Below are 16,238 nucleotides of genomic sequence, written 5' to 3' on the forward strand. Positions count from 1 at the left end.
TTTCCGCCGCATTTGACGAAAGCACTTCCTTCCGCAACAGCCAGTTCCTCGAGGACGCGTGCGGGTGGGCGCGCCCCACCGCCGCGTGGTGTGAGACGCACTGCTGCTCGTTGCACCTCCTGTCATTCGCTGGGCGCGTGCAGCCTTCGGCACTAGCGGAGGACGCATCTTGTCCCTGGTGTCCAGCGGAGGGCCTGTGCGGGGTGGTGCAGTGTCGTGCTGGAGGGCGCCACTGGTAGCGATGTGGGCTTCCTCGCCTCGCCTCGCCTCGCCTCACACCAGGTGTCTGCGTAGTTTGCAGTGCATTCACACCATTCCTGTCCCTGTCCGCGTCCCGACTTGTCCCGACTTTGCTCGACTGCCGCTCGCTGCCGCTCGGGTCGTGGGTCCATATGACAGCGCAAGCACGACAAACGTCTGCGGGACGAGACGAGACGACTAAGGAATAAAGTCATGATTACAAACCAAATTTGGAACTCTACACTCCTACACAACAATAGGCGGTGACGTATTTCAGAAATCACCTGCCGATTCGTACAGTTTTGTCGTTTTCAAAGTCTTCTTGGCAAACTTGGTTAGCACATTCTCCCTCAAACCGAGTTAATTACTGCATTTTCGTACCATTACAGTAGTTTAAAAGGCATAAGGAAGCATCTTTGTCACAACAGAAAGGCAGTTTGAAAATTGGGCTGGCAGGGGTAGCGACATAATACGAAAACGAAAAAAAAAAAAAAAGGAAGGTAGCCAACAGCACCCAGGTTTCCCAGGTGGTCACCCATCCAAGTACTAACTGGGCCCAATGATGCTTAACTTCGGTGATCGGACGAGAACCGGTGTATCCATCATGGTATGGCCGTTGGCGCGCATCTAATGTAGGAGCACGGCAGAATTCGCGTTCGGCTTTTTTCCCAACACACAAAATGTTAGTTTTCCGCCGCATTTGACGAAAGCACTTCCTTCCGCAACAGCCAGTTCCTCGAGGACGCGTGCGGGGGGCGCGCCCCACCGCCGCGTGTGTGAGACGCACTGCTGTGCTCGTTGCACCTCCTGTCATTCGCTGGGCGCGTGCAGCCTTCGGCACTAGCGGAGGACGCATCTTGTCCCTGGTGTCCAGCGGAGGGCCTGTGCGGGGTGGGTGGCAGTGTCGTGCTGGAGGGCGCCACTGGTAGCGATGTGGGCTTCTCGCCTCGCCTCGCCTCGCCTCACACCAGGTGTCTGCGTAGTTTGCAGTGCATTCACACCATTCCTGTCCCTGTCCGCGTCCGACTTGTCCCGACTTTGCTCGACTGCCGCTCGCTGCCGCTCGGGTCGTGGTCCATATGACAGCGCAAGCACGACAAACGTCTGCGGGACGAGACGAGACGACTAAGGAATAAAGCTCATGATTACAAACCAAATTTGGAACTCTACACTCCTACACAACAATAGGCGGTGACGTATTTCAGAAATCACCTGCCGATTCGTACAGTTTTGTCGTTTTTCAAAGTCTTCTTGGCAAACTTGGTTAGCACATTCTCCCTCAAACCGAGTTAATTACTGCATTTTCGTACCATTACAGTAGTTTGAAAAGGCATAAGGAAGCATCTTTGTCACAACAGAAAGGCAGTTTTGAAAATTGGGGCTGGCAGGGGTAGCGACATAATACGAAAACGAAAAAAAAAAAAAAGGAAGGTAGCCAACAGCACCCAGGTTTCCCAGGTGGTCACCCATCCAAGTACTAACTGGGCCCAATGATGCTTAACTTCGGTGATCGGACGAGAACCGTGTATCCATCATGGTATGGCCGTTGGCGCGCATCTAATGTAGGAGCACGGCAGAATTCGCGTTCGGCTTTTTTCCCAACACACAAAATGTTAGTTTTCCGCCGCATTTGACGAAAGCACTTCCTTCCGCAACAGCCAGTTCCTCGAGGACGCGTGCGGGGGGCGCGCCCCACCGCCGCGTGTGTGAGACGCACTGCTGCTCGTTGCACCTCCTGTCATTCGCTGGGCGCGTGCAGCCTTCGGCACTAGCGGAGAGACGCATCTTGTCCCTGGTGTCCAGCGGAGGGCCTGTGCGGGGTGGTGCAGTGTCGTGCTGGAGGGCGCCCACTGGTAGCGATGTGGGCTTCCTCGCCTCGCCTCGCCTCGCCTCACACCAGGTGTCTGCGTAGTTTGCAGTGCATTCACACCATTCCTGTCCCTGTCCGCGTCCCGACTTGTCCCGACTTTGCTCGACTGCCGCTCGCTGCCGCTCGGGTCGTGGTCCATATGACAGCGCAAGCACGACAAACGTCTGCGGGACGAGACGAGACGACTAAGGAATAAAGTCATGATTACAAACCAAATTTGGAACTCTACACTCCTACACAACAATAGGCGGTGACGTATTTCAGAAATCACCTGCCGATTCGTACAGTTTTGTCGTTTTCAAAGTCTTCTTGGCAAACTTGGTTAGCACATTCTCCCTCAAACCGAGTTAATTACTGCATTTTCGTACCATTACAGTAGTTTAAAAGGCATAAGGAAGCATCTTTGTCACAACAGAAAGGCAGTTTGAAAATTGGGCTGGCAGGGGTAGCGACATAATACGAAAACGAAAAAAAAAAAAAAAGGAAGGTAGCCAACAGCACCCAGGTTTCCCAGGTGGTCACCCATCCAAGTACTAACTGGGCCCAATGATGCTTAACTTCGGTGATCGGACGAGAACCGGTGTATCCATCATGGTATGGCCGTTGGCGCGCATCTAATGTAGGAGCACGGCAGAATTCGCGTTCGGCTTTTTTCCCAACACACAAAATGTTAGTTTTCCGCCGCATTTGACGAAAGCACTTCCTTCCGCAACAGCCAGTTCCTCGAGGACGCGTGCGGGGGGGCGCGCCCCACCGCCGCGTGTGTGAGACGCACTGCTGCTCGTTGCACCTCCTGTCATTCGCTGGGCGCGTGCAGCCTTCGGCACTAGCGGAGGACGCATCTTGTCCCTGGTGTCCAGCGGAGGGCCTGTGCGGGGTGGTGCAGTGTCGTGCTGGAGGGCGCCACTGGGTAGCGATGTGGGCTTCCTCGCCTCGCCTCGCCTCGCCTCACACCAGGTGTCTGCGTAGTTTGCAGTGCATTCACACCATTCCTGTCCCTGTCCGCGTCCCGACTTGTCCCGACTTTGCTCGACTGCCGCTCGCTGCCGCTCGGGTCGTGGTCCATATGACAGCGCAAGCACGACAAACGTCTGCGGGACGAGACGAGACGACTAAGGAATAAAGTCATGATTACAAACCAAATTTGGAACTCTACACTCCTACACAACAATAGGCGGTGACGTATTTCAGAAATCACCTGCCGATTCGTACAGTTTTGTCGTTTTCAAAGTCTTCTTGGCAAACTTGGTTAGCACATTCTCCCTCAAACCGAGTTAATTACTGCATTTTCGTACCATTACAGTAGTTTAAAGGCATAAGGAAGCATCTTTGTCACAACAGAAAGGCAGTTTGAAATTGGGCTGGCAAGGGGTAGCGACATAATACGAAAACGAAAAAGAAAAAAAAGGAAGGTAGCCAACAGCACCCAGGTTTCCCAGGTGGTCACCCATCCAAGTACTAACTGGGCCCAATGATGCTTAACTTCGGTGATCGGACGAGAACCGGTGTATCCATCATGGTATGGCCGTTGGCGCGCATCTAATGTAGGAGCACGGCAGAATTCGCGTTCGGCTTTTTTCCCAACACACAAAATGTTAGTTTTCCGCCGCATTTGACGAAAGCACTTCCTTCCGCAACAGCCAGTTCCTCGAGGACGCGTGCGGGGGGCGCGCCCCACCGCCGCGTGTGTGAGACGCACTGCTGCTCGTTGCACCTCCTGTCATTCGCTGGGCGCGTGCAGCCTTCGACACTAGCGGAGGACGCATCTTGTCCCTGGTGTCCAGCGGAGGGCCTGTGCGGGGTGGTGCAGTGTCGTGCTGGAGGGCGCCACTGGTAGCGATGTGGGCTTCCTCGCCTCGCCTCGCCTCGCCTCACACCAGGTGTCTGCGTAGTTTGCAGTGCATTCACACCATTCCTGTCCCTGTCCGCGTCCCGACTTGTCCCGACTTTGCTCGACTGCCGCTCGCTGCCGCTCGGGTCGTGGTCCATATGACAGCGCAAGCACGACAAACGTCTGCGGGACGAGACGAGACGACTAAGGAATAAAGTCATGATTACAAACCAAATTTGGAACTCTACACTCCTACACAACAATAGGCGGTGACGTATTTCAGAAATCACCTGCCGATTCGTACAGTTTTGTCGTTTTCAAGTCTTCTTGGCAAACTTGGTTAGCACATTCTCCCTCAAACCGAGTTAATTACTGCATTTTCGTACCATTACAGTAGTTTAAAAGGCATAAGGAAGCATCTTTGTCACAACAGAAAGGCAGTTTGAAAATTGGGCTGGCAGGGGTAGCGACATAATACGAAAACGAAAAAAAAAAAAAAGGAAGGTAGCCACAGCACCCAGGTTTCCCAGGTGGTCACCCATCCAAGTACTAACTGGGCCCAATGATGCTTAACTTCGGTGATCGGACGAGAACCGGTGTATCCATCATGGTATGGCCGTTGGCGCGCATCTAATGTAGGAGCACGGCAGAATTCGCGTTCGGCTTTTTTCCCAACACACAAAATGTTAGTTTTCCGCCGCATTTGACGAAAGCACTTCCTTCCGCAACAGCCAGTTCCTCGAGGACGCGTGCGGGGGGCGCGCCCCACCGCCGCGTGTGTGAGACGCACTGCTGCTCGTTGCACCTCCTGTCATTCGCTGGGCGCGTGCAGCCTTCGGCACTAGCGGAGGACGCATCTTGTCCCTGGTGTCCAGCGGAGGGCCTGTGCGGGGTGGTGCAGTGTCGTGCTGGAGGGCGCCACTGGTAGCGATGTGGGCTTCCTCGCCTCGCCTCGCCTCGCCTCACACCAGGTGTCTGCGTAGTTTGCAGTGCATTCACACCATTCCTGTCCCTGTCCGCGTCCCGACTTGTCCCGACTTTGCTCGACTGCCGCTCGCTGCCGCTCGGGTCGTGGTCCATATGACAGCGCAAGCACGACAAACGTCTGCGGGACGAGACGAGACGACTAAGGAATAAAGTCATGATTACAAACCAAATTTGGAACTCTACACTCCTACACAACAATAGGCAGGTGACGTATTTCAGAAATCACCTGCCGATTCGTACAGTTTTGTCGTTTTCAAAGTCTTCTTGGCAAACTTGGTTAGCACATTCTCCCTCAAACCGAGTTAATTACTGCATTTTCGTACCATTACAGTAGTTTAAAAGGCATAAGGAAGCATCTTTGTCACAACAGAAAGGCAGTTTGAAAATTGGGCTGGCAGGGGTAGCGACATAATACGAAAACGAAAAAAAAAAAAAGGAAGGTAGCCAACAGCACCCAGGTTTCCCAGGTGGTCACCCATCCAAGTACTAACTGGGCCCAATGATGCTTAACTTCGGTGATCGGACGAGAACCGGTGTATCCATCATGGTATGGCCGTTGGCGCGCATCTAATGTAGGAGCACGGCAGAATTCGCGTTCGGCTTTTTTCCCAACACACAAAATGTTAGTTTTTCCGCCCGCATTTGACGAAAGCACTTCCTTCCGCAACAGCCAGTTCCTCGAGGACGCGTGCGGGGGGGCGCGCCCCACCGCCGCGTGTGTGAGACGCACTGCTGCTCGTTGCACCTCCTGTCATTCGCTGGGCGCGTGCAGCCTTCGGCACTAGCGGAGGACGCATCTTGTCCCTGGTGTCCAGCGGAGGGCCTGTGCGGGGTGGTGCAGTGTCGTGCTGGAGGGCGCCACTAGGTAGCGATGTGGGCTTCCTCGCCTCGCCTCGCCTCGCCTCACACCAGGTGTCTGCGTAGTTTGCAGTGCATTCACACCATTCCTGTCCCTGTCCGCGTCCCGACTTGTCCCGACTTTGCTCGACTGCCGCTCGCTGCCGCTCGGGTCGTGGTCCATATGACAGCGCAAGCACGACAAACGTCTGCGGGACGAGACGAGACGACTAAGGAATAAAGTCATGATTACAAACCAAATTTGGAACTCTACACTCCCTACACAACAATAGGCGGTGACGTATTTCAGAAATCACCTGCCGATTCGTACAGTTTTGTCGTTTTCAAAGTCTTCTTGGCAAACTTGGTTAGCACATTCTCCCTCAAACCGAGTTAATTACTGCATTTTCGTACCATTACAGTAGTTTAAAAGGCATAAGGAAGCATCTTTGTCACAACAGAAAGGCAGTTTGAAAATTGGGCTGGCAGGGGTAGCGACATAATACGAAAACGAAAAAGAAAAAAAAGGAAGGTAGCCACAGCACCCAGGTTTCCCAGGTGGTCACCCATCCAAGTACTAACTGGGCCCAATGATGCTTAACTTCGGTGATCGACGAGAACCGGTGTATCCATCATGGTATGGCCGTTGGCGCGCATCTAATGTAGGAGCACGGCAGAATTCGCGTTCGGCTTTTTTCCCAACACACAAAATGTTAGTTTTCCGCCGCATTTGACGAAAGCACTTCCTTCCGCAACAGCCAGTTCTCGAGGACGCGTGCGGGGGGCGCGCCCCACCGCCGCGTGTGTGAGACGCACTGCTGCTCGTTGCACCTCCTGTCATTCGCTGGGCGCGTGCAGCCTTCGACACTAGCGGAGGACGCATCTTGTCCCTGGTGTCCAGCGGAGGGCCTGTGCGGGGTGGTGCAGTGTCGTGCTGGAGGGCGCCACTGGTAGCGATGTGGGCTTCCTCGCCTCGCCTCGCCTCGCCTCACACCAGGTGTCTGCGTAGTTTGCAGTGCATTCACACCATTCCTGTCCCTGTCCGCGTCCCGACTTGTCCCGACTTTGCTCGACTGCCGCTCGCTGCCGCTCGGGTCGTGGTCCATATGACAGCGCAAGCACGACAAACGTCTGCGGGACGAGACGAGACGACTAAGGAATAAAGTCATGATTACAAACCAATTTGGAACTCTACACTCCTACACAACAATAGGCGGTGACGTATTTCAGAATCACCTGCCGATTCGTACAGTTTTGTCGTTTTCAAAGTCTTCTTGGCAAACTTGGTAGCACATTCTCCCTCAAACCGAGTTAATTACTGCATTTTCGTACCATTACAGTAGTTTAAAAGGCATAAGGAAGCATCTTTGTCACAACAGAAAGGCAGTTTGAAAATTGGGGCTGGCAGGGGTAGCGACATAATACGAAAACGAAAAAGAAAAAAAAAGGAAGGTAGCCAACAGCACCCAGGTTTCCCAGGTGGTCACCCATGGTCACCCATCCAAGTACTAACTGGGCCCAATGATGCTTAACTTCGGTGATCGGACCGAGAACCGGTGTATCCATCATGGTATGCCGTTGGCGCGCATCTAATGTAGGAGCACGGCAGAATTCGCGTTCGGCTTTTTCCCAACACACAAAATGTTAGGTTTTCCGCCGCATTTGACGAAAGCACTTCCTTCCGCAACAGCCAGTTCCTCGAGGACGCGTGCGGGGGGCGCGCCCCACCGCCGCGTGTGTGAGACGCACTGCTGCTCGTTGCACCTCCTGTCATTCGCTGGGCGCGTGCAGCCTTCGACACTAGCGGAGGACGCATCTTGTCCTGGTGTCCAGCGGAAGGGCCTGTGCGGGGTGGTGCAGTGTCGTGCTGGAGGGCGCCACTGGTAGCGATGTGGGCTTCCTCGCCTCGCCTCGCCTCGCCTCACACCAGGTGTCTGCGTAGTTTGCAGTGCATTCACACCATTCCTGTCCCTGTCCGCGTCCCGACTTGTCCCGACTTTGCTCGACTGCCGCTCGCTGCCGCTCGGGTCGTGGTCCATATGACAGCGCAAGCACGACAAACGTCTGCGGGACGAGACGAGACGACTAAGGAATAAAGTCATGATTACAAACCAAATTTGGAACTCTACACTCCTACACAACAATAGGCGGTGACGTATTTCAGAAATCACCTGCCGATTCGTACAGTTTTGTCGTTTTCAAAGTCTTCTTGGCAAACTTGGTTAGCACATTCTCCCTCAAACCGAGTTAATTACTGCATTTTCGTACCATTACAGTAGTTTAAAGGCATAAGGAAGCATCTTTGTCACAACAGAAAGGCAGTTTGAAAATTGGGCTGGGCAGGGGTAGCGACATAATACGAAAACGAAAAAAAAAAAAAAGGAAGGTAGCCAACAGCACCCAGGTTTCCCAGGTGGTCACCCATCCAAGTACTAACTGGGCCCAATGATGCTTAACTTCGGTGATCGGACGAGAACCGGTGTATCCATCATGGTATGGCCGTTGGCGCGCATCTAATGTAGGAGCACGGCAGAATTCGCGTTCGGCTTTTTTCCCAACACACAAAATGTTAGTTTTCCGCCGCATTTGACGAAAGCACTTCCTTCCGCAACAGCCAGTTCCTCGAGGACGCGTGCGGGGGGCGCGCCCCACCGCCGCGTGTGTGAGACGCACTGCTGCTCGTTGCACCTCCTGTCATTCGCTGGGCGCGTGCAGCCTTCGACACTAGCGGAGGACGCATCTTGTCCCTGGTGTCCCAGCGGAGGGCCTGTGCGGGGTGGTGCAAGTGTCGTGCTGGAGGGCGCCACTGGTAGCGATGTGGGCTTCCTCGCCTCGCCTCGCCTCGCCTCACACCAGGTGTCTGCGTAGTTTGCAGTGCATTCACACCATTCCTGTCCCTGTCCGCGTCCCGACTTGTCCCGACTTTGCTCGACTGCCGCTCGCTGCCGCTCGGGTTCGTGGTCCATATGACAGCGCAAGCACGACAAACGTCTGCGGACGAGACGAGACGACTAAGGAATAAAGTCATGATTACAAACCAAATTGGAACTCTACACTCCTACACAACATATAGGCGGTGACGTATTTCAGAAATCACCTGCCGATTCGTACAGTTTTGTCGTTTTCAAAGTCTTCTTGGCAAACTTGGTTAGCACATTCTCCCTCAAACCGAGTTAATTACTGCATTTTCGTACCATTACAGTAGTTTAAAAGGCATAAGGAAGCATCTTTGTCACAACAGAAAGGCAGTTTGAAAATTGGGCTGGCAGGGGTAGCGACATAATACGAAAACGAAAAAAAAAAAAAGGAAGGTAGCCAACAGCACCCAGGTTTCCCAGGTGGTCACCCATCCAAGTACTAACTGGGCCCAATGGATGCTTAACTTCGGTGATCGGACGAGAACCGGTGTATCACATCATGGTATGGCCGTTGGCGCGCATCTAATGTAGGAGCACGGCAGAATTCGCGTTCGGCTTTTTTCCCAACACACAAAATGTTAGTTTTCCGCCGCATTTGACGAAAGCACTTCCTTCCGCAACAGCCCAGTTCCTCGAGGACGCGTGCGGGGGGCGCGCCCCACCGCCGCGTGTGTGAGACGCACTGCTGCTCGTTGCACCTCCTGTCATTCGCTGGGCGCGTGCAGCCTTCGACACTAGCGGAGGACGCATCTTGTCCCTGGTGTCCAGCGGAGGGCCTGTGCGGGGTGGTGCAGTGTCGTGCTGAGGGCGCCACTGGTAGCGCGATGTGGGCTTCCTCGCCTCGCCTCGCCTCGCCTCACACCAGGTGTCTGCGTAGTTTGCAGTGCATTCACACCATTCCTGTCCCTGTCCCGCGTCCCGACTTGTCCCGACTTTGCTCGACTGCCGCTCGCTGCCGCTCGGGTCGTGGTCCATATGACAGCGCAAGCACGACAAACGTCTGCGGGACGAGACGAGACGACTAAGGAATAAAGTCATGATTACAAACCAAAATTTGGAACTCTACACTCCTACACAACAATAGGCGGTGACGTATTTCAGAAATCACCTGCCGATTCGTACAGTTTTGTCGTTTTCAAAGTCTTCTTGGCAAACTTGGTTAGCACATTCTCCCTCAAACCGAGTTAATTACTGCATTTTCGTACCATTACAGTAGTTTAAAAGGCATAAGGAAGCATCTTTGTCACAACAGAAGGCAGTTTGAAAATTGGGCTGGCAGGGGTAGCGACATAATACGAAAACGAAAAAAAAAAAAAGGAAGGTAGCCAACAGCACCCAGGTTTCCCAGGTGGTCACCCATCCAAGTACTACCTGGGCCCAATGATGCTTAACTTCGGTGATCGGACGAGAACCGGTGTATCCATCATGGTATGGCCGTTGGCGCGCATCTAATGTAGGAGCACGGCAGAATTCGCGTTCGGCTTTTTTCCCAACACACAAAATGTTAGTTTTCCGCCGCATTTGACGAAAGCACTTCCTTCCGCAACAGCCAGTTCCTCGAGGACGCGTGCGGGGGGCGCGCCCCACCGCCGCGTGTGTGAGACGCACTGCTGCTCGTTGCACCTCCTGTCATTCGCTGGGCGCGTGCAGTCTTCGACACTAGCGGAGGACGCATCTTGTCCCTGGTGTCCAGCGGAGGGCCTGTGCGGGGTGGTGCAGTGTCGTGCTGGAGGGCGCCACTGGGTAGCGATGTGGGCTTCCTCGCCTCGCCTCGCCTCGCTCACACCAGGTGTCTGCGTAGTTTGCAGTGCATTCACACCATTCCTGTCCCTGTCCGCGTCCCGACTTGTCCCGACTTTGCTCGACTGCCGCTCGCTGCCGCTCGGGTCGTGGTCCATATGACAGCGCAAGCACGACAAACGTCTGCGGGACGAGACGAGACGACTAAGGAATAAAGTCATGATTACAAACCAAATTTGGAACTCTACACTCCTACACAACAATAGGCGGTGACGTATTTCAGAAATCACCTGCCGATTCGTACAGTTTTGTCGTTTTCAAAGTCTTCTTGGCAAACTTGGTTAGCACATTCTCCCTCAAACCGAGTTAATTACTGCATTTTCGTACCATTACAGTAGTTTAAAAGGCATAAGGAAGCATCTTTGTCACAACAGAAAGGCAGTTTGAAAATTGGGCTGGCAGGGGTAGCGACATAATACGAAAACGAAAAAAAAAAAAAGGAAGGTAGCCAACAGCACCCAGGTTTCCCAGGTGGTCACCCATCCAAGTACTAACTGGGCCCAATGATGCTTAACTTCGGTGATCGGACGAGAACCGGTGTAATCCATCATGGTATGGCCGTTGGCGCGCATATAATGTAGGGAGCACGGCAGAATTCGCGTTCGGCTTTTTTCCCAACACACAAAATGTTAGTTTTCCGCCGCATTTGACGAAAGCACTTCCTTCCGCAACAGCCAGTTCCTCGAGGACGCGTGCGGAGGGGCGCGCCCCACCGCCGCGTGTGTGAGACGCACTGCTGCTCGTTGCACCTCCTGTCATTCGCTGGGCGCGTGCAGCCTTCGACACTAGCGGAGGACGCATCTTGTCCCTGGTGTCCAGCGGAGGGCCTGTGCGGGGTGGTGCAGTGTCGTGCTGGAGGGCGCCACTGGTAGCGATGTGGGCTTCCTCGCCTCGCCTCGCCTCGCCTCACACCAGGTGTCTGCGTAGTTTGCAGTGCATTCACACCATTCCTGTCCCTGTCCGCGTCCCGACTTGTCCCGACTTTGCTCGACTGCCGCTCGCTGCCGCTCGGGTCGTGGTCCATATGACAGCGCAAGCACGACAAACGTCTGCGGGACGAGACGAGACGACTAAGGAATAAAGTCATGATTACAAACCAAATTTGGAACTCTACACTCCTACACAACAATAGGCGGTGACGTATTTCAGAAATCACCTGCCGATTCGTACAGTTTTGTCGTTTTTCAAAGTCTTCTTGGCAAACTTGGTTAGCACATTCTCCCTCAAACCGAGTTAATTACTGCATTTTCGTACCATTACAGTAGTTTAAAAGGCATAAGGAAGCATCTTTGTCACAACAGAAAGGCAGTTTGAAAATTGGGCTGGCAGGGGTAGCGACATAATACGAAAACGAAAAAAAAAAAAGGAAGGTAGCCAACAGCACCCAGGTTTCCCAGGTGGTCACCCATCCAAGTACTAACTGGGCCCAATGATGCTTAACTTCGGTGATCGGACGAGAACCGGTGTATCCATCATGGTATGGCCGTTGGCGCGCATCTAATGTAGGAGCACGGCAGAATTCGCGTTCGGCTTTTTTCCCAACACACAAAATGTTAGTTTCCGCCGCATTTGACGAAAGCACTTCCTTCCGCAACAGCCAGTTCCTCGAGGACGCGTGCGGGGGGGCGCGCCCCACCGCCGCGTGTGTGAGACGCACTGCTGCTCGTTGCACCTCCTGTCATTCGCTGGGCGCGTGCAGCCTTCGACACTAGCGGAGGACGCATCTTGTCCCTGGTGTCCAGCGGAGGGCCTGTGCGGGGTGGTGCAGTGTCGTGCTGGAGGGCGCCACTGGTAGCGATGTGGGCTTCCTCGCCTCGCCTCGCCTCGCCTCACACCAGGTGTCTGCGTAGTTTGCAGTGCATTCACACCATTCCTGTCCCTGTCCGCGTCCCGACTTGTCCCGACTTTGCTCGACTGCCGCTCGCTGCCGCTCGGGTCGTGGTCCATATGACAGCGCAAGCACGACAAACGTCTGCGGGACGAGACGAGACGACTAAGGAATAAAGTCATGATTACAAACCAATTTGGAACTCTACACTCCTACACAACAATAGGCGGTGACGTATTTCAGAAATCACCTGCCGATTCGTACAGTTTTGTCGTTTTCAAAGTCTTCTTGGCAAACTTGGTTAGCACATTCTCCCTCAAACCGAGTTAATTACTGCATTTTCGTACCATTACAGTAGTTTAAAGGCATAAGGAAGCATCTTTGTCACAACAGAAAGGCAGTTTGAAAATTGGGCTGGCAGGGGTAGCGACATAATACGAAAACGAAAAAAAAACAAAAGGAAGGTAGCCAACAGCACCCAGGTTTCCCAGGTGGTCACCCATCCAAGTACTAACTGGGCCCAATGATGCTTAACTTCGGTGATCGGACGAGAACCGGTGTATCCATCATGGTATGGCCGTTGGCGCGCATCTAATGTAGGAGCACGGCAGAATTCGCGTTCGGCTTTTTTCCCAACACACAAAATGTTAGTTTTCCGCCGCATTTGACGAAAGCACTTCCTTCCGCAACAGCCAGTTCCTCGAGGACGCGTGCGGGGGGCGCGCCCCACCGCCGCGTGTGTGAGACGCACTGCTGCTCGTTGCACCTCCTGTCATTCGCTGGGCGCGTGCAGCCTTCGACACTAGCGGAGGACGCATCTTGTCCCTGGTGTCCAGCCGGAGGGCCTGTGCGGGGTGGTGCAGTGTCGTGCTGGAGGGCGCCACTGGTAGCGATGTGGGCTTCCTCGCCTCGCCTCGCCTCGCCTCACACCAGGTAGTCTGCGTAGTTTGCAGTGCATTCACACCATTCCTGTCCCTGTCGCGTCCCGACTTGTCCCGACTTTGCTCGACTGCCGCTCGCTGCCGCTCGGGTCGTGGTCCATATGACAGCGCAAGCACGACAAACGTCTGCGGGACGAGACGAGACGACTAAGGAATAAAGTCATGATTACAAACCAAATTTGGAACTCTACACTCCTACACAACAATAGGCGGTGACGTATTTCAGAAATCACCTGCCGATTCGTACAGTTTTGTCGTTTTCAAAGTCTTCTTGGCAAACTTGGTTAGCACATTCTCCCTCAAACCGAGTTAATTACTGCATTTTCGTACCATTACAGTAGTTTAAAAGGCATAAGGAAGCATCTTTGTCACAACAGAAAGGCAGTTTGAAAATTGGCTGGCAGGGGTAGCGACATAATACGAAAACGAAAAAAAAAAAAAAAGGAAGGTAGCCAACAGCACCCAGGTTTCCCAGGTGGTCACCCATCCAAGTACTAACTGGGCCCAATGATGCTTAACTTCGGTGATCGGACGAGAACCGGTGTATCCATCATGGTATGGCCGTTGGCGCGCATCTAATGTAGGAGCACGGCAGAATTCGCGTTCGGCTTTTTTCCCAACACACAAAATGTTAGTTTTCCGCCCGCATTTGACGAAAGCACTTCCTTCCGCAACAGCCAGTTCTCGAGGACGCGTGCGGGGGGCGCGCCCCACCGCCGCGTGTGTGAGACGCACTGCTGCTCGTTGCACCTCCTGTCATTCGCTGGGCGCGTGCAGCCTTCGACACTAGCGGAGGACGCATCTTGTCCCTGGTGTCCAGCGGAGGGACTGTGCGGGGTGGTGCAGTGTCGTGCTGGAGGGCGCCACTGGTAGCGATGTGGGCTTCCTCGCCTCGCCTCGCCTCGCCTCACACCAGGTGTCTGCGTAGTTTGCAGTGCATTCACACCATTCCTGTCCCTGTCCCGCGTCCCGACTTGTCCCGACTTTGCTCGACTGCCGCTCGCTGCCGCTCGGGTCGTGGTCCATATGACAGCGCAAGCACGACCAAACGTCTGCGGGACGAGACGAGACGACTAAGGAATAAAGTCATGATTACAAACCAAATTTGGAACTCTACACTCCTACACAACAATAGGCGGTGACGTATTTCAGAAATCACCTGCCGATTCGTACAGTTTTGTCGTTTTCAAAGTCTTCTTGGCAAACTTGGTTAGCACATTCTCCCTCAAACCGAGTTAATTACTGCATTTTCGTACCATTACAGTAGTTTAAAAGGCATAAGGAAGCATCTTTGTCACAACAGAAAGGCAGTTTGAAAATTGGGCTGGCAGGGGTAGCGACATAATACGAAAACGAAAAAAAAAAAAGGAAGGTAGCCAACAGCACCCAGGTTTCCCAGTGGTCACCATCCAAGTACTAACTGGGCCCAATGATGCTTAACTTCGGTGATCGGACGAGAACCGGTGTATCCATCATGGTATGGCCGTTGGCGCGCATCTAATGTAGGAGCACGGCAGAATTCGCGTTCGGCTTTTTTCCCAACACACAAAATGTTAGTTTTCCGCCGCATTTGACGAAAGCACTTCCTTCCGCAACAGCCAGTTCCTCGAGGACGCGTGCGGGGGGCGCGCCCCACCGCCGCGTGTGTGAGACGCACTGCTGCTCGTTGCACCTCCTGTCATTCGCTGGGCGCGTGCAGCCTTCGACACTAGCGGAGGACGCATCTTGTCCCTGGTGTCCAGCGGAGAGGCCTGTGCGGGGTGGTGCAGTGTCGTGCTGGAGGGCGCCACTGGTAGCGATGTGGGCTTCCTCGCCTCGCCTCGCCTCGCCTCACACCAGGTGTCTGCGTAGTTTGCAGTGCATTCACACCATTCCTGTCCCTGTCCGCGTCCCGACTTGTCCCGACTTTGCTCGACTGCCGCTCGCTGCCGCTCGGGGTCGTGGTCCATATGACAGCGCAAGCACGACAAACGTCTGCGGGACGAGACGAGACGACTAAGGAATAAAGTCATGATTACAAACCAAATTTGGAACTCTACACTCCTACACAACAATAGGCGGTGACGTATTTCAGAAATCACCTGCCGATTCGTACAGTTTTGTCGTTTTCAAAGTCTTCTTGGCAAACTTGGTTAGCACATTCTCCCTCAAACCGAGTTAATTACTGCATTTTCGTACCATTACAGTAGTTTAAAAGGCATAAGGAAGCATCTTTGTCACAACAGAAAGGCAGTTTGAAAATTGGGCTGGCAGGGGTAGCGACATAATACGAAAACGAAAAAAAAAAAAAGGAAGGTAGCCAACAGCACCCAGGTTTCCCAGGTGGTCACCCATCCAAGTACTAACTGGGCCCAATGATGCTTAACTTCGGTGATCGGACGAGAACCGTGTATCCATCATGGTATGGCCGTTGGCGCGCATCTAATGTAGGAGCACGGCAGAATTCGCGTTCGGCTTTTTTCCCAACACACAAAATGTTAGTTTTCCGCCGCATTTGACGAAAGCACTTCCTTCCGCAACAGCCAGTTCCTCGAGGACGCGTGCGGGGGGCGCGCCCCACCGCCGCGTGTGTGAGACGCACTGCTGCTCGTTGCACCTCCTGTCATTCGCTGGGCGCGTGCAGCCTTCGACACTAGCGGAGGACGCATCTTGTCCCTGGTGTCCAGCGGAGGGCCTGTGCGGGGGTGGTGCAGTGTCGTGCTGGAGGGCGCCACTGGTAGCGATGTGGGCTTCCTCGCCTCGCCTCGCCTCGCCTCACACAGGTGTCTGCGTAGTTTGCAGTGCATTCACACCATTCCTGTCCCTGTCCGCGTCCCGACTTGTCCCGACTTTGCTCGACTGCCGCTCGCTGCCGCTCGGGTCGTGGGTCCATATGACAGCGCAAGCACGACAAACGTCTGCGGGACGAGACGAGACGACTAAGGAATAAAGTCATGATTACAAACCAAATTTGGAACTCTACACTCCTACACAACAATAGGCGGTG

At 53.8% G+C, this 16,238-nt stretch overlaps 16 non-coding genes and 1 pseudogene across 16 annotated transcripts; all 17 read right to left on the minus strand.

Moving 5' to 3' along the window:
* Positions 1-742: 742 nt before the first annotated feature.
* Positions 743-861, minus strand: LOC126440226 (5S ribosomal RNA). The gene has a single exon (XR_007581405.1). It is a non-coding gene; the product is annotated as a 5S ribosomal RNA (ribosomal RNA).
* An 812-nt stretch (positions 862-1,673) lies between these two features.
* LOC126440259 (5S ribosomal RNA) lies at positions 1,674-1,791 on the minus strand. Its single transcript, XR_007581435.1, has one exon. It is a non-coding gene; the product is annotated as a 5S ribosomal RNA (ribosomal RNA).
* An 808-nt stretch (positions 1,792-2,599) lies between these two features.
* Positions 2,600-2,718, minus strand: LOC126440228 (5S ribosomal RNA). The gene has a single exon (XR_007581407.1). It is a non-coding gene; the product is annotated as a 5S ribosomal RNA (ribosomal RNA).
* An 806-nt stretch (positions 2,719-3,524) lies between these two features.
* Positions 3,525-3,643, minus strand: LOC126440229 (5S ribosomal RNA). The gene has a single exon (XR_007581408.1). It is a non-coding gene; the product is annotated as a 5S ribosomal RNA (ribosomal RNA).
* An 804-nt stretch (positions 3,644-4,447) lies between these two features.
* On the minus strand, positions 4,448-4,565 carry LOC126440262 (5S ribosomal RNA). The gene has a single exon (XR_007581438.1). It is a non-coding gene; the product is annotated as a 5S ribosomal RNA (ribosomal RNA).
* An 805-nt stretch (positions 4,566-5,370) lies between these two features.
* On the minus strand, positions 5,371-5,489 carry LOC126440230 (5S ribosomal RNA). Its single transcript, XR_007581409.1, has one exon. It is a non-coding gene; the product is annotated as a 5S ribosomal RNA (ribosomal RNA).
* An 810-nt stretch (positions 5,490-6,299) lies between these two features.
* LOC126440269 (5S ribosomal RNA) lies at positions 6,300-6,416 on the minus strand. The gene has a single exon (XR_007581444.1). It is a non-coding gene; the product is annotated as a 5S ribosomal RNA (ribosomal RNA).
* Positions 6,417-7,219: 803 nt separating this feature from the next.
* LOC126440270 (5S ribosomal RNA) lies at positions 7,220-7,348 on the minus strand (annotated as a pseudogene).
* Positions 7,349-8,153: 805 nt separating this feature from the next.
* On the minus strand, positions 8,154-8,272 carry LOC126440231 (5S ribosomal RNA). The gene has a single exon (XR_007581410.1). It is a non-coding gene; the product is annotated as a 5S ribosomal RNA (ribosomal RNA).
* Positions 8,273-9,078: 806 nt separating this feature from the next.
* LOC126440266 (5S ribosomal RNA) lies at positions 9,079-9,199 on the minus strand. The gene has a single exon (XR_007581442.1). It is a non-coding gene; the product is annotated as a 5S ribosomal RNA (ribosomal RNA).
* Positions 9,200-10,006: 807 nt separating this feature from the next.
* On the minus strand, positions 10,007-10,125 carry LOC126440208 (5S ribosomal RNA). Its single transcript, XR_007581389.1, has one exon. It is a non-coding gene; the product is annotated as a 5S ribosomal RNA (ribosomal RNA).
* Positions 10,126-10,929: 804 nt separating this feature from the next.
* On the minus strand, positions 10,930-11,049 carry LOC126440256 (5S ribosomal RNA). Its single transcript, XR_007581433.1, has one exon. It is a non-coding gene; the product is annotated as a 5S ribosomal RNA (ribosomal RNA).
* An 806-nt stretch (positions 11,050-11,855) lies between these two features.
* LOC126440232 (5S ribosomal RNA) lies at positions 11,856-11,974 on the minus strand. The gene has a single exon (XR_007581411.1). It is a non-coding gene; the product is annotated as a 5S ribosomal RNA (ribosomal RNA).
* An 803-nt stretch (positions 11,975-12,777) lies between these two features.
* On the minus strand, positions 12,778-12,896 carry LOC126440233 (5S ribosomal RNA). The gene has a single exon (XR_007581412.1). It is a non-coding gene; the product is annotated as a 5S ribosomal RNA (ribosomal RNA).
* An 806-nt stretch (positions 12,897-13,702) lies between these two features.
* Positions 13,703-13,821, minus strand: LOC126440234 (5S ribosomal RNA). The gene has a single exon (XR_007581413.1). It is a non-coding gene; the product is annotated as a 5S ribosomal RNA (ribosomal RNA).
* Positions 13,822-14,626: 805 nt separating this feature from the next.
* On the minus strand, positions 14,627-14,743 carry LOC126440265 (5S ribosomal RNA). The gene has a single exon (XR_007581441.1). It is a non-coding gene; the product is annotated as a 5S ribosomal RNA (ribosomal RNA).
* Positions 14,744-15,549: 806 nt separating this feature from the next.
* Positions 15,550-15,667, minus strand: LOC126440260 (5S ribosomal RNA). The gene has a single exon (XR_007581436.1). It is a non-coding gene; the product is annotated as a 5S ribosomal RNA (ribosomal RNA).
* Positions 15,668-16,238: the final 571 nt, after the last annotated feature.

Source organism: Schistocerca serialis, unplaced genomic scaffold, assembly GCF_023864345.2.
Source record: "Schistocerca serialis cubense isolate TAMUIC-IGC-003099 unplaced genomic scaffold, iqSchSeri2.2 HiC_scaffold_1357, whole genome shotgun sequence".
Taxonomy (NCBI): Eukaryota; Metazoa; Arthropoda; class Insecta; order Orthoptera; family Acrididae; genus Schistocerca; species Schistocerca serialis.